We start from the raw sequence: 26,734 nt of genomic DNA on the forward strand, positions 1-26,734 counted from the left end.
ATCTTGAAAAGATAGTCTTTGTGAATTGACACGTTGATAGTCGAGAACTATCTGGCACACTAACATAAATGTTCATGAGAGTCCTTGTTTGTTGAAGTGCCTGAATTCCTAAAAAGCAAGTTCAATTGATTGAAGAAATTCCACCTAGCGAAACTAAGGGAGCTTGCGTAAATTAGGGAATGAAAATGGCTTGTAAAAGAATTACGGAACATAGGCAGCGGAAACAGGTAAGGGAACGGTGACCAGAGGTGAAACCTCGTACTGCCAGAAATTCAGTCCACCTGGTCGAAGCACATTTTCAAGAGGAGTAGCCTCCGTGCTCGACGTAGGGTGTATTCTGGAGCTGGACACCGGGGCAAGTGGGCGAGTGAGCAGGAAGGGAGCTCCTATTTATAGTACACTCGATGGTCAGGCACGCGCACTGAGGGCTGCGCGTCGAAGCTAGCAGAATGATACACAGGCGCGCGTGCAGCTGGCTGTCGGAGCGAGAAGGGAGTGCCGGACATACAACACCCTCCCCTCCTAAATACGCCGGTACGGCGTGAAACGGCGGCGGCGCTGGCGGCGACTGCGATGCTGGGGCGGAGCGGCTGATGTCTCTGTTGTATTGTCCGGAGCTGGAACTGGGCGGAGTGGCGCTGTCTCGTCCTGAAAGGAACCCATTGTTATTAAATGATCTAAAGCTCGTTCAGCAATAGATTTATCAGGTTTAGCAATAGCATCAATAGCTGGACAGGGGCGGTAGCGCAGACGTATCTGATCTTGATGGCGGCAGATACGTTTCTCCGTAGTCTGTATCTCGTATAGACGATGACCCAAAGATCTGCAGATGACTCCAGGTATCCAGAGTGGGTTGGATTTGAATGTCCTGGTGTAGACCTTGTCGTTGATGGAGAACTTCGTTGGTGAGGTCTTATGCTGGGCCGGAAGAGGCTGTAACAGAGAAAGTAAAGTTCTGTGAGGTCGTCCATGAAGCTTCTGTGCAGGAGTGATATTATCAGCGCCGGGTAGAGTTCTGTAGGTGTTTAAGAGTTGGAGCAAGGCTTGGTCTTTAGTTAAGCCTGAAGAGACAGCTTTCTTCATACTTCTTTTAAAGGTTTGTACGAAGCGTTCAGCTTCACCATTAGATTGAGGGTGAAAAGGTGGTGCTAGGATATGACGAATGCCATTATGTGTACAAAAGTTCTGAAAAGCAGTAGCTGTAAATTGAGGTCCGTTGTCCGAAATGAGTACTTGCGGTAAACCTTCTGTAGTAAAGATTTTCTGGAGAGCACGAATGGTAGCTTCAGTTGTAGTAGTCGAATGCATATCCACTACATATGGAAAGTTTGACAGGGAATCGATGACTATTAACCACATGGAATTGAGGAAAGGACCTGCGAAATCGATGTGAACTCGTTCCCATGGAGTAGTAGCAGGAGGCCATGAAGCAAGATCAGAAGACGGGGCGTTCTGATTCGTTTGACATTGCTCACAATGACGTATTAGCTTTTCGATGGCGGCATCAATACCGGGCCAGTAGCAGTGTTGACGGGCGAGTTGCTTTGTTCTGGAGATACCCCAATGGCTTTGGTGTAATAATTCGAGAACTTGTTTCTGTAGGCTAAGTAGGATAACCACTCGGAAGATGGTGCCTGCTTCTAGTAATACAACTCCGGCACGAGTCGTGAGACGATGCTGCATACGATGATAAGGTGCCAGGTGGGCAGGAAGTGTGCTCTGAAGAGGCCAACCGTTGCGAATGTAAGTACGTACAGTAGCAAGCGTACTGTCCTTATCCGTAGCTTTAGCTATGCAGGTAGCATCAATAGGAAAACTGGATACAGTATCTTCAAGTTCGATGTCCAACTGAAGACATTCAGATTCTTGAGAATCGAAGGCAGTATCAGGACCAACGGGTAAGCGGGAGAGGGCATCAGCATTACAATGCTGGGATGTGGCTCGATATACAATCTGATAGGAATAATCAGAAAGGAACATGGACCATCTTTGAAGCTTTCTGAGGGAATTCTCTGGAATCTTATTACCAGGATGGAATAAGTGTACGAGAGGCTTATGATCGGTAATGATCAGGAAATGGTTGCCATAGAGATATTCATTGAAACGGCGAATACCAAAGATGATGGCTAAAGCTTCTTTCTCTATCTGTGAGTATCGACGTTGATGGTCATTAAGTGTTTTCGAAGCGAAGGCGATGGGGCGTTCTTGTCCATGACGATCCTTCTGGGAGAGAACGGCACCGACACCGTAGTCTGAAGCGTCAGTAGCTAGCGTGATGATCTTGTTGGGCTGAAAATGAGTGAGTTGTATAGCTTGAATTAAGGCGTTGTTGATTGTTTTCCATGCCTGTTGGCATTGCGGAGTCCACTGAAACTTAACACCTTTTTTACGTAGAGCGTTTAATGGAGCTGCCACTGTAGCGAAGTGTGGAATGAACTTATTATAATAGTTCGCTTTGCCTATGAAGGACTGAAGCTGCTTGAGGTTCTGAGGTGCTGGCATGTTTACTATCGCGGAGACATTCTGCATACTAGGACGAATTCCATTCTTATCAAGTATATGTCCGAGGTAGTGAACTTGAGGCTGAAAGAAGGTACATTTAGCGAGATTCGCTCGTAGGCCATTGTCTTTCAATTTCTGGAGAAGAAGGCGGAGATTGGTTAGATGGTCCTGATGATCTTTTCCAGTAACAATAATATCATCCAGGTAGTTAGCACAACCGGGAATTGAGGCGGTGAGTTGAGCCAAATAGCGCTGAAAAATAGCCGCTGAGGATGAAACACCGAATGGGAGCCGCTGGAGCTGGAGCAGTCCGAGAGGAGTGTTGAGTGTGAGAAATTTCTTAGATTCTTCGTCTAAAAGTAGCTGGAGATATGCTTCTTTAAGATCAACTCGAGAGAAGAATTGTCCACCAGAGAGACGACGGAATAAGTCTTCTGGACGTGGAATAGGAAAGATATCGGTTTCGAGTTGTGCGTTGACTGTAGATCGAAAATCGCCACAAAGTCGAATATTACCATCAGGTTTCTTAATTACCACGAGTGGAGTAGCCCATTGACTAGAAGTAACTGGTACTACAATTCCAGTTTGTATCCACCTTTCTAATTCTTTCGTGACCTGGTCTTGAAGTGCTAGGGGTACTGGACGTGCTTTGAGGAAGCGAGGCTTAGCTCCGGATTTCAGCTGTATGTGAGCTGTATAGTCTTTTGCTGTTCCGAGCTGAGAGTCGAAGACTTCAGGAAACTGCGCTAGGAGAGCGGTAACGTCAGAAGTAGGATGCAATGTAGATACGACGTTAATGTTGTCATGTATCTGGAAACCAAATAAGTTAAATAGATCCATGCCCATAATGTTTGATGCAGTGTAGTTGTTAACTACGAGAAGAGGAATGGCCTTCTGAATTCCTTTGTAACTAGCCTGAAGCTTGATTTGACCTTTGATGTCAATTTTCTTCTTGTTAAATGTCACGAGCTGGATGTCAGCTGGAGAGCATGAAGGTGAACCTAAGTCGTGGTAGGTAGTCAGGTTAATAATAGAGACAGGTGATCCAGTGTCTAATTGAAAATCGACAGATCGATCAGAGAATGAGAGAGGAATGATGATTTTGTGAGAATCCTTTGTGGGAAGAATGAGATTGATCTGATCAACTTCCATGTCTTGGCGGGGCTGTATATGTTTCCGGCGCGCTGCAGTAGTCTTAGCAGGGCGGAGCGAACTTTGACAGACAGTCTGAATGTGTCCAAGTTTATGACATCGTTCACAAGTAGCTTTGAAAAAACGACAGTCACGACGTTCATGATGCTTGAAACAACCTCGGCAGGAAGGCAGGAGTTTCGAGGTGCTTTTAGAATTGGGCTTCCGTGTAGCATTACGAGAGGGAACCTGGCGAGAATGCTTGGTGGAGAGCGCCTTATCCGTACGGCTCACTGTAGCAGAGGACTTGCGGGCCTGAGGCGAGACTTGTGCGACTTCGTGTGGAGAAGCTATGGCTGCGGCAGTCTTGGTAGTAAGCTCATAAACCGTAGCAATACGCTGGACGTCTTCTAAAGAAGGGTTACTCTGCTTGACAGCGTCAAAACGTATTTTGTTTTCAGGAGTATGTAAAATTATCATGTCCCGAATGAGAGAATCAGTGTAGGATGAACCACAACCGTCCTTGGAGCAGATGAACTGGCAGGGTTTAGCAAGACCACGCAATTCAGTTATCCATTCAGTATGTGTCTGATGGGGTTGCTTTCTGCACTGAAAAAATTTATAGCGAGCAGCCACTATGGGAGGAGCTTTGGCATAGTGTTCCGTAAGACGGGCCAAGAGCTGCGTGAAGGGTACCTCAGATAAGTGTTCTTCTGGACTTAATTGACGTAGTAATTCACACGTAGCATTGCCAACCGAACTAAGAAATAGTGCGCGGCGGCGTTGATCATCTGTGACAGAATGGCAGATGAAATGTTGTTGCAAGCGGGCTAAATAAACTGACCATTCTTCCTTAGCCGGATCAAAAGCAGAGAACGGAGGAATAGCTGATGGCTGTGTAGAGACAGAAATAGCTTGAATAGCCTGAATTAATGCTGCCTGTTGTTGTTGCAGAAACTGTTGTTGTTGCTGTTGTAAGGCTTGGAAGACCGTAGCGAGTTGTTCCGCAGTAGCCATTGCGAGATGCGTGCAAGAAAGAGTAAGGTAGGCTGTGTGTCAGAACTGGTTGGAGTGTCGTTGTTGTTTAGCACGTCGCCGTAGAGTTGACAACTGGGCCTGTTGAATTGTAGTGTCGGTTTCGTGTGTACCTCGTCGCTATAGAGTTGGCAACTGGGGCCGAAGAATTGGAGGTGGTTGCGTTTTTACCTCGTCGCCATAGAGTTGTGTTGTAACCAAGGTTGAAGTTTACAGAACACAACTTTTATTTGCTTCACTTTATGATATTTACACAAATAACTGAAATTTATTTTGAAGCAAAAAGGAATATTGAATCTTGAGAAAAGTCTGTCTTTATACAATATGTACAGGTTTGCAGTCTTTATATACACTTCTATCTTGAAAAGATAGTCTTTGTGAATTGACACGTTGATAGTCGAGAACTATCTGGCACACTAACATAAATGTTCATGAGAGTCCTTGTTTGTTGAAGTGCCTGAATTCCTAAAAAGCAAGTTCAATTGATTGAAGAAATTCCACCTAGCGAAACTAAGGGAGCTTGCGTAAATTAGGGAATGAAAATGGCTTGTAAAAGAATTACGGAACATAGGCAGCGGAAACAGGTAAGGGAACGGTGACCAGAGGTGAAACCTCGTACTGCCAGAAATTCAGTCCACCTGGTCGAAGCACATTTTCAAGAGGAGTAGCCTCCGTGCTCGACGTAGGGTGTATTCTGGAGCTGGACACCGGGGCAAGTGGGCGAGTGAGCAGGAAGGGAGCTCCTATTTATAGTACACTCGATGGTCAGGCACGCGCACTGAGGGCTGCGCGTCGAAGCTAGCAGAATGATACACAGGCGCGCGTGCAGCTGGCTGTCGGAGCGAGAAGGGAGTGCCGGACATACAACACTTCAGGTGGCAGAAGATTCCAGAGACGGAGTTATCGTACTCGATATTGAGGCGCACTTTAAATGTGGTGTTATATCGTACCCAATATTTTGGCGTAATGTGCATTGTACCGGGCGGTACACCTCCACGCCGCGAATTCAAATATTGCGCCAGTTGAAACGGGAAACTCTGAACTTTAAAATCTGTATTAAATCAAAGGTTTCTTGGAAGATGTCGCTACTGTAAATTTTGAAGTGTTCTGAACTATGTCTATTTCGATTTGTGTTTGTTTGCTCTGTAGCAAGAAGTGTGGATATTCTCTTCTAGATGTCACTACTTAAAAACTATAACCGTGCACCCTGGTGCGAAGTGAATGAACTGTTTTTTGAAGAAATTTTGTAGCTATAAGTTTGTTCTTTGTTAAATTTCTTTCTTTCATTTTTTGGGTTGGCAATATTGATCTCTGTTTCCGCCAGTTTTAAATTTAGCCAATCCTAAATTTTCTAAATTAATTTTCCACCAATCCTAGATTTCTTCTTCAGTTTTGACTTGTAATCTTTAGCCGACCAATAAAAGTTTGTGGGCGGGTTGTTATCATTCATGAAAGGTCTCGAATTTTCCACGAGGGTATAAAAACTGCTGATTTTCTTGTCTCCGGGCCACTTCAGTAACATCTTTCTCAATGTGGGAATATATAGCAGGGGGCGGGAAGCGCCTCTCTCTCTCCAAGCAGCATTTCATCTACAAGGTAATGGCCTGTTAACATCTTCATTTCTTGCTAGCTCAGCAGTTTAACTCTCGGGGAGGGTTCGAAACCTTTAGTATGTAACGTACCCTTTTAAAATGTAAATTCTTTTCTGTCTATCTACAAATTACTAATCTGTAAAGCGGGGATAGAGAGTGCTTCACCCTCTCGAACTCCCCTTCATTTTGAATTTGAGGTGACTATGTTTTCGTAACCGTTTTTCTCTTCCTTCGTAAAGTCTTAAACTTATTTGCCAACTAGTCACCTCCATAGACTGGGATTAGCCCCTGTATCATCGGCCTAGCGCCACATAGGTTTTAGATAAAAACTTTGTGTAGGAGTGCAAGTTATCGCCTCCATTCTATCTTGTATTATGAGCCAGTAATTTAACCTGATGTTTTGTTTTCCTCATGTAAAAGGCCCTGTAGGTTGGGTATCGAATACCCCTGTTTCTTAGTGTGTCTTGAGGGCAGTCTGAACTGATGGTTGTAGCCTTTGCTAGGCTGGTAATATTGAGAGCGATTCTGCTCTTTTCTTTAACATTGTAATTAGGGGTTTTCTGCCCTGTAGCTTTTGTGAGTGTGAGCTGAGAGCTCAAGAGTTAATGAATTCGGGCCGTAGCCCAATATATGTAAAAATCACTTAACTGGTTTTCGGTACAGCGGCTGTATACCTGATTGTCTTCGTTATTTCCCCTAGTGGGAACCGGTTAAATATTCTCTAAATTGTGTACCTGATTTAACTTGTTGTTATTTGTTGTATGCTCAAAATTCTATGCTACCATTGTTAAGTTTTGAAAATATAACCTTGTTAAATTTTTAATTCATCTTTCGTGCTTCTGTAGTTGAGACCTATTCCAACCCGCACCTTCTTTCACCTCTGCAAATCCACAAAACTCCGTAACATGCATAAAGGGTTATCGTACCCGGAAATCCTATACAAACTTCAAATAACACGTAACGACACCCCCTTTGCTGGTGAGGCCTGTGTTTCAAGTGCACTATTTCCTCTGGTATGGGCTAGAAAAAAAATTGTTACTTTCAATTACATGTCTCATCCTTGGCTTTGAAAATATAAAAGTGACTGAGGTGAATGCCTTATGCAGCCAGTCGTCTTTTGAATGGTGTGAAAATGCCTCTCATAGGGTCGGTTGGTGAAAGCATTTCAGGGGGCTTGGCAGACTGATATTCAATAGCAACTTCTGGGTTGATAAGGAAAGAAACGGGAAACTACATCTCATTTCCCTAGTATGTCTCTTCAGTGACGTGAAGTCCACATATGACAGCTAATGGCGGAGATGTTGAGGAACAAACCAGGCTTGGGGATGAATACTCAACATATAATATAGTCCGACTCCTTGGTTCAATGGTCAGCTCTGAGGCCGTTCGATTCCCGATTGGATTTTAATCGCGTGTGATTAATTTTCTGGCTCGGGGAGTGCGGTTTGTGTTTGTCCCAACACTCTCTTCTTCAGATTCAGACAACACATTACACTACAAACCATCACAAAAACATGCAATAGTGATAACATCCCTTCATATAGGGTTGGCATCAGGAAGGGCATCCGGTCGTAAAACGGAGCCAAATCCACAAGTACGACACAGTTCGCACCCGCGACTCCACCGATGTGGGAAAAGCGGCAGAAGAAAAAGACTCAATATATAACATAAATGGGACGAGTTGCATTGCAAATTCACCCCCGCAACTGTAACCACGCTTAAATAGACGACCAAAGGAACAGCCTTATGCTGTGGTCCACTCAGCGATACTTCAGATTATAACGCAGCGTTTCGACATGACTAAACAGGTATATAACTTATCTATCAGTTTACAACTTTGTTCTTCTATTAACAAAATTATATGACCAAACGGAAAGGTATTAGTTCCACACTCGAGGTTTACAATGCATTAAAATACAATATAATTGCAAACACTGCAAATCATACAGGCTTACGTATAATACAACAAAGCACTTTAGATCACAAGATGAGCCACGTTGGCGTTGGATATCAGACTTTCAAACGAGACATGAGCCTACCAAGAACACAATTTGCAATGTTAACCAGGTAATAGGGAGCGCACTCACTGACTTAATGCGTCCTCACAGTTCAAGTGGGCTGATGTCAATGGACTCTCGAGGTTAACGTAATCAGTTCACCTTCTAAAGAAAGATTTGTGTTAGCACCCTTCAGTATCTTAGCATATAGTAGTTCTTTCATTAACGTCCCTTCAGTGGTTATAGATTTTTCTGGGTGGGGGTGAGGATGGAGGTTCGAATCCCCAGCGTCGTCAGCCATGAAGATGGTTCTCCACTGTTTCCTCATGCCAGCCCTGTACACTTAATTAAGATCAGTCCTATCCCTTTCCATCCCAGCGCTGCCGAAAGCCTGCGTGTTTTAGAGCGACGTTATTTGTACGGAAACAAAAGTTAAGACCAACACAGTGCAAATCAGAGACACAGGCGTAAGAGAAAATCGCAAGCATTGCATCTTTTCAAAAGAAGGTTTCTTTGATGGTAGTTCTGATCCTGAGGACTTACTAGTAAATTAGACTGTTTGTAGCCGGCCTGAGTGGCTCAGACGGTTGAGGCGCTGGCTATCTGACTCCAACTTGGCAGGTTCGATCCTGGCTCAGTCTGCTGGTATCTGAAGGTGCTCAAATACGTTAGCCTCGTATCGGTAGATTGTCTCCGAAAACCGTAATAAAGTAGTTAGTGGAACGTAAAGCCACCAACGTTATTAATAATAATAATAATGCTACTTGCTTTACGTCCCACTAACTACTTTAACGGTCTTCGGAGACGCCGAGGTGTCGGAATTTTGTCCCGCAGGAGTTCTTTTACGTGCCAGTAAATCTACCGACACGAGGCTGACATATTTGAGCACCTTCAAATATCACCGGACTGAGCCAGGATCGAACCTGCCAAGTTGGGGTCAGAAGGCCAGCGCCTCAACCGTCTGAGCCACTCAGCCCGGCACCAACGTTATTAAGACTAATTCTAACTGCCCTAGAGTTGCTCCAACTCGAAATAACCCTTGCAACCACCACGTCTTGGACGCTAATCACATAATTTCTCCGAGGAGTAATACTTTTCTTATTGTCCAAAGGTCACTGTGGCAGACTGGTCAACGTCTTAGCCTTAAGGCCTCGGGACCCTGGGTTCAATTGCCAGATGAGAGGCGGGAGTTTAATTATAAGCGATTAACTCCCTTAGGTTGAGGACTGTATGACTGTGCTATTCCCAACATTCGTGCAATTCAAATACTACACATAACACTACCATCTACCATATCAAGGGGCTGATAATTACGCTGTTTTGACCCTTAAAACAATCACCACCACCGCCACTCTACCAACCACATTAATAAGCAGATAATAATAACATACGTAATCAATACAAAGCCTACATCTTACATCTACATTTCGGCGTCCGGAATGCTATAAACGGCAGGTGCCGTACGCGTCACTGACTGGGGGAGTGGGGAGTGGAGGGTTGCCATACAAGGGTTATGTTAGGCTAAGTAATAGTTATACGAAATTATTATTATTATTATTATTATTATTATTATTATTATCCTCCCCTGCGAACCATGTGACCTTGCCGCGGTGGGGATGCAGATAGCCGAGCCGCACGTCCAACCATATCGGATGGGGTATCTGTCGAGAGACCAGACTAACGAATGGTTTATCGAAAGGGGGTAGCAGCTTTTCGGAAGTTGCAAGAACGGCAGTCTGAATGACTGACTGATATGGCCTTGTAATAATACTCAACATAGTTTAGCTGTCTTGATACTCCTACACGACGGAAAACAACGGGAAACTACAGCCTAACCTAACTCTCGAGGACATGCAGCTCTCTCTGTATGAATGATGTACTGATGATAGCTTGCTCCCGGGTAAAATATCCCGGAGGTAAAATAGCCCCCCTTTCGGATCTCCGGATCGGAGCGTGGAATGTTAGAAGTTTGTATCGAGGTTAGAGAATCTGAAAAGGAGATGGGTAGACTTAAGTTCGATATCGTTGGTGTAAGTGAAGTACAATGGCAGGAAGAGCATGATTCTTGGTCAGGTGACTACAAAATTTTCAACACAAAATCAAACGGGGGAAATGCAGGAGTTGGTTTAATAATGAATAATAAAATATGACAAGCATAGTGAAAGGATTATTGTTGTCAAGATAGACAACAATCCAATGCCAACCACAATAATGCAGGTCTATATGCCTACTAGTTCAGCAGATGATGAAGAAATCGAAAGAATATATGAAGATATAGAAGATTTAATAAAATATGTAAAAGGTGACGAGAATCTAATTGTGATGGGAGACTGTGATGCACTGTTAAAGGGCTGGTTTACACGGGTAGAGTAGCGAGGCGAGTAGAGTAGTTAGCAGAGTAGCCACGTTACTCTACTCTACCGAGTTGACACTCGTGTCGTTCATACGGGAGTAGAGTCATACAGTAGAGTAGAGTACAGTAGTAGCACCATGTCAAGACGTAAGCACATCGTAAGGAAGTGTTTAAAGACATTTATAAAAACATATTACTGCAAGAGGTTAGTGAAGCGTTAGAAGAAGTAAATGAGGAAAAAAGGGAATGGGTAAGAGGCTGGCTTAGTAGGAAGATACACTCGGGGCATCGGCATTAATTCTGAGAGAACTTGGCAATTAGGAGAAATATGGGGGGACAAACTCGACACAGTTGGCCAAGAACATGAGGGATCGTCTCAGGAATCATTTTGTTAATGAAGGAGCAGTTCCCTGGCAGTACAAGCATGTATTTTAACCCAGGAACACAAACGATTGAATTTTTATGACTTTATTCATTATTGTACAGAAAGTAACGACAGTGTAATCATCCCCTCAGGATTTTACTAGTCTTCGTCTGTGAATACTGTAGTGATGATTTCTAAGATAAAACTATATAAACGAGCTCCAGTCTAATTATAGATCATAATTCTGGCGAAGGTTTTTGTTCCACGGTGAAGGGGTGAGGTACGCCTTTCCCCAGTTAGACTGTAGTGATGTTTCTATTTCCATTTTTTTGTATTTCAGCCAACCTAAATCTTATCCGAATGAAATTTTACAGAATTCATTTCAAAAGTTATAGAAAGAATACCTATTAGCCATCAGTGTGTCGTCTCAGAACCCACGAGTCTCAAAACTCACGAGTATCAAAATTCACGAATTCTAAGAAGAGGATTGCTAGTTACAATAAATTTTCAGTTGGTAGTAATTACCGGGGCTTAGTTCTATTATGAGGCCAGAAGACGGCATTTACTTATATAAGAAACTTTATTTTACCGATATTAAATATTACGACTGTTAATTCACTCATTTAGTTTCATTAGAGATTAATTTGGTCATGAATCTCATCGCAGGGAAATTAAATTACTTATCTCCATTCCCTTCAGAAAGTGGGCGAGTATGATGAACGGTCTCTGGTACGCTTTCCGAAAATAATATGAACTCATGCTCCACACGTATGACTGAGTCATGTACTCCCAGATGCCTTACTTAGCATAGATTAATATATTACATCACGCCCCCACGCGATTACACGAAACGCAATGTTATATACTCGTAGTATTGACTACTTGGGTCACCAAATTTATAAAATCATAAATTAAAATGTGTCAGAATTTTATCTAAAATATAGCGAAGTAGCCAATCGCTATCTTTGACGTTCTGTTGCTATATGACTTAAAAAAGACTCCACAGCGCTGATGCTGATGATATTTTATGATGGTGGTTCTTTCCCCAGCCAAAAAAATGTGGAAAGGTTCATTAAAAAACAATAAGTGTTTAAAACAATGAAGGAAAAGGTGGTGGTGGTGATTACTGTTTTAAGAGGGAGTGCAACTGGGCAGCCATCCTCTATTAATACTAATCAGAGGGAGAAAATGGAAGGTGGCCCATACTTCGAGAAAATGAAGGTTTCGGGCAAAAAAAGACAAGGGCCTTTTCTAAAAAATGTAAGTACCCCTGGAGTCCCTTTTAGTCACCTCTTACGATAGGCAGAGGATACTGTGGATGTTACTCTGCCACCCCAACACACAGGGGAAAATAATGGTTGGTGAATGACACACAGGTGTATTATTATTATTATTATTATTATTATTATTATTATTATTATTATTATTATTATCAAAACATTTTTCTATGGTCTTAAAGGTAATATAACGTATTTTTCCTTTTGATATAAATTTAATGTTAATGGTATTGTGGCCTCAGGAGAGGCCTGGTGAGTGAGTCACCGCGCACCTCACCCCTCCTGCCGTCATCGCAGGCACCTGCTATCCCGAGTCGTGAATTTTGAGACTCATTGGAATATTAATTTAGCTATTAGTTTGCAGTCGTGAGTTTTGATACCATTTGCTACTAATTTTCGCACGTGAGTTTTGAGACGTAACCGGCCATAAGTACACTGTAAATTACGCTGGCGTAGGCCTAATTTGCAGTAGCTTCTTCGCCATAAATATCCCAATTATAGATCTATTTAATTTTTTTTGTTCGTAGCTTGTACGGCCCAGGTGTAGAGCTTAAGCTTCTAGATCTGACACTGTACTGTAAACAAAAATTATTTTGGATATTCCAAACAACATATGGAAACTATTCAATTTGTTTGGGGAAATTACTGTTATTGCTGAAAATTAACGACAGTGGCAAGTGATATGTAGAAGATCCCTATGTATGTTATTAATATGATTAATGTACACAGTCCTGCACCATTGTATTGCCTAACTTAAACATGTCGAGACACATGATGAACACGCTGTGTAACAATGAAACTTGAGAAATCTTCATATTAAGTGAAAATCCAGCTGACACTTGTTTATATTTTATGTTGCATCTTCGAGTGTAGATGTCTGCGGCACCACCTCCAGACTTCTTGGATCTTCGTATTTTCATGAGTTCTTGATTGTATGTACATCGTAAATTTTTTATTTTCTGTTTCAGTTCCGTTAACCCAAAACCCTCTTTACCCATTTTCGCAAACAAGTCCTCTTCCGCCGCCCGTCTCATATTCTTATTTCTATAAGTAACGCTGTTTATGTTCTATAAACATTCTTTTTCGCTGTAGAGCTCCACAAATTTGCAAGTTTCTTCTTCCGTCCACTTCATTTTGCCGCCAAATAAACGCTCAACGTAATACCACCGTCTGTACACACATGCAATTACAGCAGTCGAATGACGCGCCAGCTGAAAAATCGAGCGTCCTCGGACTTCTCCGCCAGCTCTCGGAGCTCGGTTCCGGTGGAGGGGGAAGGATAGTGGTAGAGTTACTTTACCGCAGCGGAAACCCACTCTACTCTACTGCCTACTAACTACTCTACTCTACTTGCTACTATCCCGGTCGTTTACACGATGCTAGTAGCTCTACTATCCACTCTACCTGCCTCGCTACTCTACCCGTGTAAACCAGCCCTTAGGCCAAGGAAGAGAACGTAACACAGTAGGGGAATTTGGATTGGGACAAAGGAAAGAAAGAGGAAGTCGGCTAAGAATTCTGCACCGATGATAATTTAGTCCTTGCTAATACTTATTCTAACACCAAAAACGACGGTTGTATACTTGGATGAGACCTGGAGACACTGGAAGGTATCAACTAGACTGCATTATGATTAGGCAGAGATTTAGAAACCAAGTGTTGGATTGCAAAACTTTCCGAGGAGCATACGTGGACTGACCACAACTTGCTGGTCATAAAATGTCATCTGAAGTTAAAGAAATTGAAGAAAGGGAGGAATGCAAGGAGATTGGATCTAGACAAACTGAAAGAAAAGAGTGTGAGAAACTGTTTAAAGGAAAATGTTGCGCAAGGACTAAATGAAAAGGCTGAAAGAAACACAATAGAGAAAGCATGGACAGTGGTGAAGAATGAGGTTTCTAGGACTGCTGAATAAATGTTAGGAAGAAAGAAAAGATCAACTAAGAACCAATAGATAACTCAGAAGATACTAGATCTGATTGACGAACGACGAAAGAAAGAATGCACAAAATGAAGAGGGCAGAAAGGAATACAGGCGATTAAAGAATTAAATGGATAGGAAGTGCAGGACAGCTAAGGAAGAATGGCCGAAGGAGACGTGCAAGGATGTTGAAGGTTGTATGGTCCTAGGAAAGTTAGATGCTGCATACAGGAAAATCAAGGAAACTTTTGGAGAAAAGAAAACTACGTGTATGAATATTAAGAGCTCAGATGACAAACCACTTCTAGGGAAAGAAAACAAGGTAGAAAAATGACAGGAACATATCTAACAGTTGTACCAAGGAAAAGAGATGATTTGATTCTGGAACAAGGAGAGACTGTTGATGCTGATGAAATGGGAAACCCAATTTTGAGTCAGAATTTGACAGAACTTTGAGAGACCTAAATAGGAACAAGGCACCTGTAATTGATGGCATTCCCTCTGAATTACTGACTGCCATGGGAGAAACCAGCATGGCTGGATTACTCCATTTAGTGTGTAAAATGTATGAGACAGGAATAGTGCCATCTGATATTCGGCATAATGTTGTTATACCTATTCCCAAGAAACCGCACCATTAATTATCTCACGCCTGCAAAATTTTAACACGTATTATTTACAGGAGAATGGAAAGACAAGTTGAAACTGAGTTGGGAGAAGATCAATCTGGATTCAGAAGAAATGTAGGAATACATGAAGCAATCCTGACTTTACGTCGGATCTTAGAGGATCGAATTCAGAAGAATGAAGCCCACGTACATGGCATTCATAGATCTAGAAAAGGCATTCGATAATGTTAATTGGACCAAGCTATTTGAGATTCTGAAGGTGATCGGGATCAGGTACCGAGAACGAAGAATTATCTACAATCTGTATAAAAATCAGTCTGCAGTGATAAGAATCGAGGGCTTTGAAAAAGAAGCAGCAATCCAGAAAGGAGTGAGGCAAAGTTGCAGTTTGTCCCCCCTACTTTTCAATGTTTATATAGAACAGGTGGTAAAACTATTGAAGAACTATTTACAGTAAGTTTTACTTGAGTCCGCCTTGTCAATACCCCTTATAACGATAGAAAAGTATTTTTTTCACCATACATGTTGCGGGAAAATCATCCATTCCCTTCATCACAAGGCGGATTCATGTAAAAACGATTTTAAATAGTTCTTTAATAGATTCAGATAAGTCAATACAGGATAAAACATAATACCTATTATGGTTAAGTTTATCAACAAGTGGTAAAGGAAATAAAAGAGGAATTTGGGAAGGGAATCACAATCCAAGGAGAAGAAATCAAAACGCTGAGATTTTGTAGATGATATTGTTATTTTATCTGAGACGGCAGAAGATCTGGGGAAACTGCTTAATGGTTGGTGAGGACAGAGCCTTGGGCAAGGAGTAGAAGATGAAAATAAATAAGTCCAAAACAAAAGCAATGGAGTGCAGTCGAAAGAAGTCAGGTGATGCAGGAAATGTTAGATTGGGAAATGCAGTCTTAAAGGAAGTAGATGAATGTTGTTACTTGGGTGGTAAAATAGCTAACGATGGCAGAGATAAGGACGACATAAAATGCAGACTAGCACAAGCAAAGGAGGCCTTTCTTAAAAAAAAAAATATTTGCTTACTTCGGACAATGACACAGGAATTAGAATATTTTAGAAGACTTTCGTCTGGAGCGTGGCATTGTATGGAAGTGAAACATGGACGATAACTAGCTCAGAAAGAAAGAGGATAGAAGCTTTTGAAATGTGGTGTTACAAAAGAATGCTGAAGGTGAGATGGATAGATCGAATCACGAATGAAGATATACTGATTCGAATTAGTGAGAGGAGGTCGACCAGAAGAAGAGATAGAAGGACAGGACATATCTTAAGACACATATGACTTGCGCAGTTGGTTTTTGTGGAAGTGCAGGCGGAAGAATGGTAGGGATGGACCAAGGTATGAATATGACAAGCAGATTAGAGTACTTGTAGGATGTAGCAGTTACGTAGAAATGAAAATGTTAGCACATGATAGGGTCCTTCTTTAAAGGGTCAGGTTGCAAGATGTCATCACGTAAGGTCCCCATTTCTTGTAAATCCTTTTCCACTTCGGTGAACCAGACCTCTGTAGTTTTCTTATTCAGAAAGTAGGCAAAGATTCGAGTGGACATTCATTCTCGTCCCATTCGTGTTAAGTGACCATAGAAAAAAATCCTCCTTTTCCTAATAGCGTCTGTTATTTTCTCCATATGCAGATATAGTTCATTTGCCTTCTTCTATGTTCTCCATTTTCCTTTACTGGGCCTAAGAGTTTCCACAGAATCTTCCTTTCCTTGGCTTCTTCTGTAGTTGTTCTGCCAGACCTTTCTTTATCACTTTGAGGCATTCTGCTGCATATAGAGCTTCAGGACGTATTATTATTATTATTATTATTATTATTATTATTATTATCATCATCATCGTACCGGGAAGTACACCTCTACGCCGCACATTTAAATCTTGCGCCTAAAAGAACTCCTCTACTGGAGGAACAGTGAACTTGAAAACTAGACCTACTTAAACCTTTACTCAGAAGATGTCACTACAGAAATCTGATGAAATTTTGTTATTTTGAAGTTTCCTGAACTGACTGTATTTCTAGTTGTTTTCTTTGCCCTTCATCAAGAAGTTTGGAAATTCTTCCATAGATGTCACTACAAAAACTATGACCATGCACCCTGGTGCGAAGTGAATGAACTTTTGATTTAAAGAAGTTTTATATTCATAAGTTTTTTAACTAATTGATGTTCCTTTAATTTTGGGGTTGGCAATATTTATCTTTTCTTTCCACCAGTTTTGAATTTAGCCAATCACGAATTTCTGCAATTAATTTTCTACCTATCACAACCTTCTTCTTCAATTTGGAGTGTAACCTTTCAAATTGACCAATAAATTTAGAGGGTGTGGCTGGTTTATTCGTGAAAGGTCTCGAACCTTCTCCGAGGGTTTATAAACTGCGGATTTTCTCGTCTCTTGGCCATTTGATCGTCATCTAACTAAGTGTGTGTGTGTCAAGCAGGAGGCGGGAGGCGCCTCTTTCATCAGGCAGCAGTACACCGACAAGGTAATGGCCTCTTAACATCTTTATTTCTTGCTAGCCCTGCAGTTTAACCCGAGGGAAAGGTTCGAAACTTTAACTATGTAACCAACTTCTCTAAAATGCAAATCTCCTTTCGGCTCATGTAAAAATTTCACAAATATTTAATTGTAAACCGGGGATAGAGTGTGATGTACCATCTCGAGCTCCCCTTCATCTTGGTTTGAGGTGCTACGTTTTTGTAACCTTTCGTTTCTGCAATGTATTAAAGATATTTCCATACGTGCAACCTCAGTAGTTTGGGATTAGCCCCTGTTTCGTCGGCCTAGTGCCCTATAGGTCTTTAATTTTTTTTTTTGGAGCTCAATCTTCGACTCCATTCAAGTTGTACTCGGGCCGTTTATTTAACCTGTTCTTTTTCACTAAGGCCTGTAAGTTGGTTACTAGATACCTCTGTGTAATAATATATTTGTAAATAGTGCCTTGTAAGGCCAGAGTTTATTAGAATTTCTTGTTATGTCGCCTTGAGTAAGCTGGGAATACTGAAAGCACCGTAGCTCTTTTTGAAGTGTTGTAAAAGTGACTCTGGGAGGCCTGACATTGTGGTTTAAGGAGCTAGTGCTCCATGTGTTAGGGGATTTCTGCCCTTTGAACATATTTGTGCTCTTGGTAAATTTGAGCTGGGAACTCAAAAACTGTAAAACTAGGAGCTTGTAGCCCAAGAGAGTGAAAGTACTGTAATCTCGGATTTTCCTAAATCTTGTTTCTAAATTGCTATGCCATTGTTATCTCACTAAGTGAAAAGTTGTTAAATTTGTTGTTTTTCAAAAAATATAACCTTTAGTTAAGTTTTTAAAATTCTTTTCTTGACATTGCAGTTAGACCCATTCATCCCGGCACTTTCTTTCACCTCTGCGTTCCACGGGAAACCCCGTAACAATTATTATTATTATTATTAAGATTATTACTATTGTTATTATTATGTGGTGGTAGTGGTGGTGGTGGGAAAGAACCGTGGTGTAGGGGTAGCATGCCTGCCTCTTACCCGGAGACCCCGGGTTCGATTCCCGGCCAGGCCAGGGATTTTTACCTGGACCTGAGGGCTGGCTCGAGGTCCGCTCAGCCTACGTGATTAGAATTGAGGAGCTATCTGACGGCGAGATGGCGGCCCCGGTCTAGAAAGCCAAGAATAACGGCCGAGAGGATCCGTCGTGCTGACCACACGACACCTCGTAATCTGCAAGCCTTCGTGCTGAGCAGCGTTCGCTTTGCAGCCCAAGGCCCTTCAAGGGCTGTAGTGCCATGGGGTTTTTGGTGGGAAAGAAATCTAGAGGACTGATAGTCTTACGGAACACAAAATTGGAACAGGTGGATCATTTCAAGTACTTAGGATGTGTATTAGTGGTATTGTACGCGATATGGAAGTCAAAGTGCAGCAAAACAATTGCAGCAAGCTCGCAGTTACGATCAACGGTATTCTGTATGAAACATATGAACTCTCGGATCAACATGGGTCTGTTTACAGACCGACTTTGCTGGGGGGAGTGAACAGAGATAATAACAATGGCGTGCAGATCTTTCGATGAGAAGCTGGATGGGACCCATCTAAGATGAAATCTATTACTGAAAATGTCACAAACCCCAAACCCCCGAGCCACAGGAATGAACTAATGAAAGTTAAAATCTCCGACCCGACCGGCAATCGACCCCGTAACCCCTTGAACCAAAGGCCAGAAGGCTAACCATTTAGCCATGGTGCCGGACATTAACAGAGATAAAGGTACGAGAATGATAGCTGGTACCAGTGGGTGAGAGCAATGACTGGAAGGACCTCGGAACTAACTCGATGGATGAACTAGTGCGAATAAACCGGCTTCGGTGGCGGGGTTATGTGACTCGAAAAGAGGACTAAAACTTACCTGCACCTGACAACAGGAAGAGGGAAGTACCGTGTATTGTGATCACAAAGTAAACACAATGAATGAGTTCATGCGAAGCAAGACCATTACCTCCGGAATTTTGTCATCCGAGAGTTCTTTTACATGTAGGTAAATCTGACGGCACGAGGTTGATGTATTTCGGTGGGATCAAAACTGCCAACTTGGGCTTATAAAGCCAGCAATCTACTGCAGGTCTGCTCCCTGGACAAAATACTTCATAATAATTGTTTTTATTACACGCTACTTACCCACCGTTATCTTTTGTGTTAAAATGTATACCTTCAAATATAATTATAAAGACTTAACAGAACTGCTTTGATATCATCTTAGTTGCCAAGTTAATAAGAGGCAAACATTGCCATTTCTCACATTAGTTACTTGGATATGCCATTTTTTTGTATTTATGTAATTATGCGTCCGCCTCTGTGGTGTAGTGGTTAGCGTGATTAGCTGCCACCCCCGGAGGCCCGGGTTCGATTCCCGGCTCTGCCACGAAATTTGGAAAGTGGTACGAGGGCTGGAACGGGGTCCACTCAGCCTCGGGAGGTCAACTGAGTAAAGGTGGGTTCGATTCCCACCTCAGCCATCCTGGAAGTGGTTTTCCGTGGTTTCCCACTTCTCCTCCAGGCGAATGCCGGGATGGTACCTAACTTAAGGCCACGGCCGCTTCCTTCCCTCATCCTTGCCTATCCCTTCCAATCTTCCCATCCCCCTACAAGGCCCCTGTTCACCATAGCAGGTGAGGCCGCCTGGGCGAGGTACTGGTCATACTCCCCAGTTGTATCCCACGACCAAGAGTCTGAAGCTCCAGGACACTGTCCTTGAGGCGGTAGAGGTGGGATCCCTCGCTGAGTCCGAGGGAAAAACCGAACCTGGAGGGTAAACAGATGATGATGATGATGAATGTACAAAAAAAAAATGAATGACTACGTAAACAATTGCAATCAATAAGTGCGTTGTAACTTTTTGAAGTGGCCCGATGGGTCCGAGACAGTCAGCCCGGTTGGATTAAATTATATTTTGTCGTTTGAAATATACTTTTCTTGAAGAGAAAAAATAACTTGGTCTCGTATCACACTGTACTTCAATCCAGCTTCCTGACATTCATGAAACTGGATCACTCACGGTCAGATTTTCGCTAGTACTGCAAATCTGTCTCTAATCGACTTCTTGGACTTTGTCATCGGGACCTTGAAGAACTACAGTATATAACGACGTGGCCCATATGGCTTCAGTCAACAACAGCTAACCGAAGCAACGGGAGAAAAAAGGGAAAACATTCAAGGATAACGAGAAAACATGCAAAATTCTTCTTAGTCTTTTTCTAGCCTAACGAGGTGCAAAGGCTGCGCTGTTTGAGTCACGTAGCTATCAGCTTGCATTCGGGAGATAGTGGGTTCGAACCCCACTATTGGTAGCCCTGAAGATGGTTTTCCGTGGTTTACCATTTTCACACCAGGTAAAAGGGATAGGAGTAGGAAGGACGAGGCCGTGGCCTTAATTAAGGTACAGCCCCATTATTATTATTATTATTATTATTATTATTATTATTATTATTATTATTATTACAAACATAATCTTCGTTATAATGTGACTGAACTTGTGTTACTGTAGTATTCAGAATAGAATTACCTGACTGTACATCCCCCTCCCCCCGCATTTTTAGGGTTTTCACCTTAAAATATCTCTTGCATTATTTATGACCCATCTATGTTTTCTCTAGGAGAGGAATATCCCTATTTATGGTATTCCAAAGTATGCATTACACTGATTTAGTTTTCAACGACGAGTTCTTGAGTTGGTTTTATATATTATTTTATATATTATCTCTGTGTGTGATATAATGTACGCACGTTTTGTTTGAACTTTCGTCTTAGAAATGTACTAATTATGATTTATAAACCTTTCACGCAGTCGCTGGGATTGTTCTCCGTAAAATTTATATCGGCTGTATTTATCGACGACTCCAGCTCCACAGCTAAATGGTGAGCGTGCCGGCCTTTAGTCACAGGGGTCCCCGGTTCGATTCCCGACAGATTCGGGAATTTTAACCATCATTGGTTAATTCCGCTGGCAAAGGAGCTGGGTGTATGTGTCGTCTTCATCATTTTATCCTCATCATGGCGCGCAAGTCGCCTACGGTCGTCAAATCAAAAGACCTGCATCTTGCGAGCCGAACATGTCCTCGGACACTCCCGGCACTAAAAGCCAAACGCTATTTATTTATTTTTAAATTTTACCGACGACTGATTCAGTGTACATAATTAAATGTTCTGCACGGTTTGTGATTATAGTAGTTCGCCATTTGAACAGAACAAAGAAAAATTTCATTCCCAACCTGGCAAGCAGTGCTTAAATGTTTGACCTATTTTCTAACCTTTCCTTCTTCTGATTCAGCTCACCTTATCTTGGATGATGTCATAGCGTGTTCATTTTATTTATTTATTTATTTATTTATTTATTTATTTATTTATTTATTTATTTATTGCTTTTATTTATTTATGGCTTTACGTCGCACCGACGCAGATAGGTCTTATGGCGACGATGGTATAGGACAGGCCTGCGAGTTGAAAGGAAGCGGCCCTGGCCTTAAGTAAGGTTCAGCCCCAGCCTGGTGTGAAAATTGGAAACCACGGAAAACCATCTTCAGGGCTGCCGACAGTGGAATTCGAACCCACTATCTCCCGGATGCAAGCTCACAGCCACGCGTCCCTAACAGCACAGCCAACTCGCCCGGTAGCTTGTTAAATTAAAACTGGATTGTAAACACCGGTCGTATCCGGCAAGATTACAGATTATGCGGTCGCTGGTGGCACGGGTTGCATGCGGCACGGTCGCATGTGCCATGACACCGGGGTGGGAGGGCTGAACCTTGATGAACACCAACGGTAATTAGTACGTTTACATGCAGGATTCAGATCGATCTGGGTACACTTCCCGCATTGAAAACGCCATGTAAACAGGGTCTCAGTTCGGATCGAGTCTCAAGGTCAATACGGTAAAATCTGGGATCGTATAGTACTCAGTTCGAATTGAGTTCCATGTAAACGCGGATCCGGTTTACTCTGTCTGCCATCTAGCGGACCTACAGTAAAACGGAACGTCGAAACTGACGAGCAGACAGCCAGATGGCGTCAAATCGAAATGTCTGCACACGGTAGCTGAGGCCATACGATTATTATTATTATTATTATTATTATTATTATTATTATTATTATTATTATTATTATTACCATCAATACAAATGAAATCATTTGATTTATGACATCTAGGCAGTAAACTGAGCCGGCCCTACGGTGTAGGGGTAGCGTGCCTGCCTCATACCCGGGGGCTCCATGTTCGATTCCCGACCAGCCCAGGTTTTTTAAAACCTAGATCCGTGGCTGGTTCGAGATAATAGTCTATGATATTACAATTGAAGAGCTATCTGATGGTGAGATGGTGGGCCTGATCTAATAACCCAAGATTAACGGCCGAGAGGATTCGTCATGCCGATCACACGACACGTCGTGATCTGCAGGCCTTCGGGCAGAGCAGCAATCGCTTGGTAAGCCATGGCTCTTCAGGCCTGTTGCGCCGAGGGGTTTGATTTTATGCAGATGATTGGGTTGCAAGTCATGCATCTTTCCTACCTCATTATATGCCAATAGTTACTGCAAAGTGTTTCTGTGATGAATGCCCGTAAAGAAAGAAAAACAAACGTTACAGAGCAGAACTGTTTACAAGTACAATCAGAATGCAAGTGCGGAACGAATAGCGATTAGTCACAGATCCTCCCCAATCAGAAAATATAATGACAGTAAACTCACAACTCGTAGTCAACATTCCTTAAGCTCCAGTCGTGTAGCACGGTACTCACCTAGAAAAGACAGAGAGAGAGAACCACATTAGTATTGCTGACACAATACGTAAATAAGGCAAACTTTTTGATAATCAAATGAATCACATTAATACAACTTCAAATCTACAGTTTACTCAACAAGCTTTTATTGATGATGACAATTAGGGGAAATAATGTAATTTATAAATGGACGTTTATACGGTAAATAATGAGAAAAACTATGTACAGTACGATAACCAGATTCTGATGATGATGCTTGGTGTTTAAGGGGGCCTAACATCTAGGTCATCGGCCCCCTAACGGTACGAAATGAGACGAAATGTAAGGACAATTTAAAAGTACAAAATCATCCACTGACCAGAATTCAAAACGTGATGACGAAGAATGAATGGATGAATATGAATTTAAAACAATCAGTGGATCCGACCCGCAATGCCCCACATTCCCAGAAACTAGGGTAGAACAATAGTGTTACTGACCAAGGGACTGCTTTTAAAGCACAATCCTGCATCGATGATGCTTGTTGTCTATAGGAGTCCAAACTCTAGGTCATCGGTCCCCACAATGGTACTTATCGTTAGTAAAGTAAAACCACAGTATTTGTCATGTTGCGGTACTAATCAAAAGACTCGCGGTATTCCACACATTATGGTACTTCTTCTTCTTCATAGTACCGTATCAGGTCCCCCTGACGTTGGCGATCACTGTGGCGAATGCAGAACGATCTCTAGCTTGGTGCAAAAGTCTTTCAACACTGTGAATTCCAGTCCATTCTTTGATGTTTCCAAGCCATGATGTTCGCCTCCTCCCGACACCTCTTCGACCCTGTATTTTGCCTTGTACAATCCGCTGTAAGATGAGGTAACGGTCATTTCTAAGGATGTGGCAAAGGTAAGAGATCTTCCGGAGTTTTATTGTTTGAACGAGTTCCCGACTTGCTCTTGCCCTTCTGAGTACTTCTTGGTTCGTTAGTCGTGCAACCCACGAAATCCTGAGCATCCTACGGTGGATCCACATTTCAAAGGCTTCCAAGCGTTTCACTGATATGTTCTTGAGAGTCCATGTTTCCACACCACATAGCAAGGCTGACCATATATAGCACTTGACCATCCTCTGTCTAAGTTTTAAATTTAAGTAGTCATTGCAAAAGAAAGATTTCATTTTTGTAAATATTTTTCGTGCTATTGCTATCCTCTGTTTCACTTCTTTCTCGGGACCAAGTTGTTCAGTGACAATGGCACCCAGATATTTAAAAGTGGTTACTCTCTCAATCTGTCGGTTGTTTAGTTGTAAGATTGCCTCAGCATTGGCACGTCTGCAGAAGATCATGAACTTGGTCTTGTTTACATTTATTTTTAGTCCCATGTCCTCACTTACTGCACTGATATTATTGAGCAGGAGCTGGAGACCTTCAAAATTGTCACACAGGATGACTACTCACAGGTAATGTATTACGCACATGTAACGCAGACCTATGGTGTTTCTCAAATTGCAACGCCACTTACAGGTAACGCTAACCTATGGTGTTCCTCACATAGGTGTACTAATCACAGGGACTCGTACTATCTCGTGGTGATCCTCACATAGTCGGTGCTAGTCATAGGCTACGCAAACCCACGGTGTCGCTCATACAGCGGTACTATTCACAGGCAACGCCCAGACCCGCGGTGTTTCTCACATAGCCTAATGGTACTAATTACAAGCAACATCAGCCAGTGGTGTTCCGCATGCAGTGGTACTAATCACGGGGACTGCAAAACGCATCCTGAGTCACACACTGTTGCTACTAATCCCCAACCTATTGCGTATCTAACATAGAGGTACTACCCGCAAGTAAAGGCTACCCATGATGTTCCCCGCGTGATGGTACTAATTATAAGTAGTCTCATGGTCCTAACTCGATCATCCCTTGGTCGCCCCTTTTAGTCGCCTCTTACGACATGCAGGGGACACCGTGGGTGTATTCTCCGTCTGCGTCCTCCACCCACAGGGGATATAACCAGCATCTACTACAGGTTAGTGACAACGAATCGATTATATGTTTGTGGAAATAGTGACTTCTATTAACAAAATATTTATGATATCTCTTTCTGCATAAATTACATAAACCTGGCTTCATTTATATTGCAATTCCAAGATCTATTAAAATATCATTTTCTTGGTTTATGTGCAGATGTGGTTCGAATATTGAAGTGGTAGAAAAAATAGATCATGGATGTTAGGATAATCTAGATAGCCGATGAAGTACGGTACAGATAATTTTTTATAAGAATGTATGTTCCTCTTTGCAGCCTATGGTATCCTCATAATTCTTGCTATCACTACATTTCAGAAGTTCAATGAATCGCCTATCCTAGACTTTTAGAAATGTTCATCACACTGAGGGATGATGGGAGTAAAAAAAAATACAAGCAATCGTAGGTATTTAACTTGATGATCTGGCTAAGTCGGAGTTGATGGTAGAATTAACTCATGGTTCAACGAGGTTACAGAAATCCCCTTTAGTGTTTTCACTAAAAGGCCTAAAAAGGATTAAGTTGGGCGAGAAGGTAGAAAACAGTTTGAATTATGCCGTTGATTTAGTCTGAATGGCAGATCACCGAAAAGTTATAATATACTTCGTAATATATTGGAACTTAAAAAGAAAGGTGATCATGATATAAAAACCAGTGTTTCAAAGTAACGTTGACTGGCGATAAAGCTGAGAAGACTGAATGTCAGGCAAGGAATGTGAAATGGGAGCAGGCGGACCATTTCAAATTCTCACAATAGGCTATGCATTATTTTTCTTTCTTTTTTACGTCGTACCGACACAGACAGGTTTTATGGCGACGATGGGGGTAGGAAAGGGGTATATTGTAAGTGGGGAAGGAAGCGTCCGTGTCCCTAATTAAGGTACATTTACCAGGTGTGAAAATGGGAAACCACGGAAAACCATCTTCAGGGTTGCCGACAGGTGGGTTCAAACCCACTATCTCCCGGATGCAAGTTCATACCTGCGCGTCCCTAAGAACACGGCCGATGCGCTCGGTAACGATGTATTCTTCCAGGATGGCAGTATAGTGAGAGAAATAAAATCAGGGGGTAGTAAAGTATATATAGTAAGTTCATAGCTTGTGATCAACAGTATTTTGTAACGAGGAAGCGATTCGCAGACGAAATATTTAGCACATCGTTAGATTTTCACCGACTTCCTTATACAGGAGTGAAAGCTAGATGGATTTACGGGATCGCTTACATATATGCTGGAGATAGGGACGTAGATGAGGGGGGGGGGGGGGGGTTCTGGAAGTGAGGACACCCCCGACAGAAATTTTATAAAAATAAAGTAAACAGAAACTGGCAATAAACAATAAACCAAATACACATTCAGAGACATAACTGTAGAACCACCAGATCTGTATTCACTTATATCAGTCCCCTTGTAATGACAAGTCATGCATGCACCTTCATTGTGTTCTACCATCATTATGTAATTATTCCCCCATCAGCCGATCCTGGCTACGCTACTGGCTGAAGGTAACAGACATGAGAGGATGGTTGCCTAGTTGTACTTCATCTTAAAACAATAATCACCACCACCACTAACAGACATGAAAGTAGGGAGAATAATCTCTGTTAGAAACAACTGCGAGCATTGACAAGAAGTCGTTCTTAATGTAGAAAT

General features: G+C 42.2%; 1 protein-coding gene and 1 long non-coding RNA gene across 4 annotated transcripts in view; one reads left to right on the forward strand and one right to left on the reverse strand.

The window, feature by feature from the left end:
• Positions 1-26,734, reverse strand: part of LOC136878816 (phosphatidylcholine:ceramide cholinephosphotransferase 2) — a 724,489-nt gene that overhangs the window by 633,689 nt on the left and 64,066 nt on the right. Inside the window, exon 2 of one of the 3 annotated variants that reach the window (XM_067152316.2) lies at positions 23,036-23,085. The exons of the other annotated variants lie outside the window; for them this stretch is intronic. The gene's annotated coding sequence lies outside the window, so the exon portion shown is untranslated. The remainder of the gene's footprint in view (positions 1-23,035; positions 23,086-26,734) is intronic. 3 annotated transcript variants of the gene reach the window in all.
• The window catches only part of LOC136878818 (uncharacterized), a 154,643-nt gene that overhangs the window by 74,680 nt on the left and 53,229 nt on the right, over positions 1-26,734 (forward strand). The window lies entirely within an intron of this gene.

Source organism: Anabrus simplex, chromosome 8, assembly GCF_040414725.1.
Source record: "Anabrus simplex isolate iqAnaSimp1 chromosome 8, ASM4041472v1, whole genome shotgun sequence".
NCBI lineage: Eukaryota > Metazoa > Arthropoda > Insecta > Orthoptera > Tettigoniidae > Anabrus > Anabrus simplex.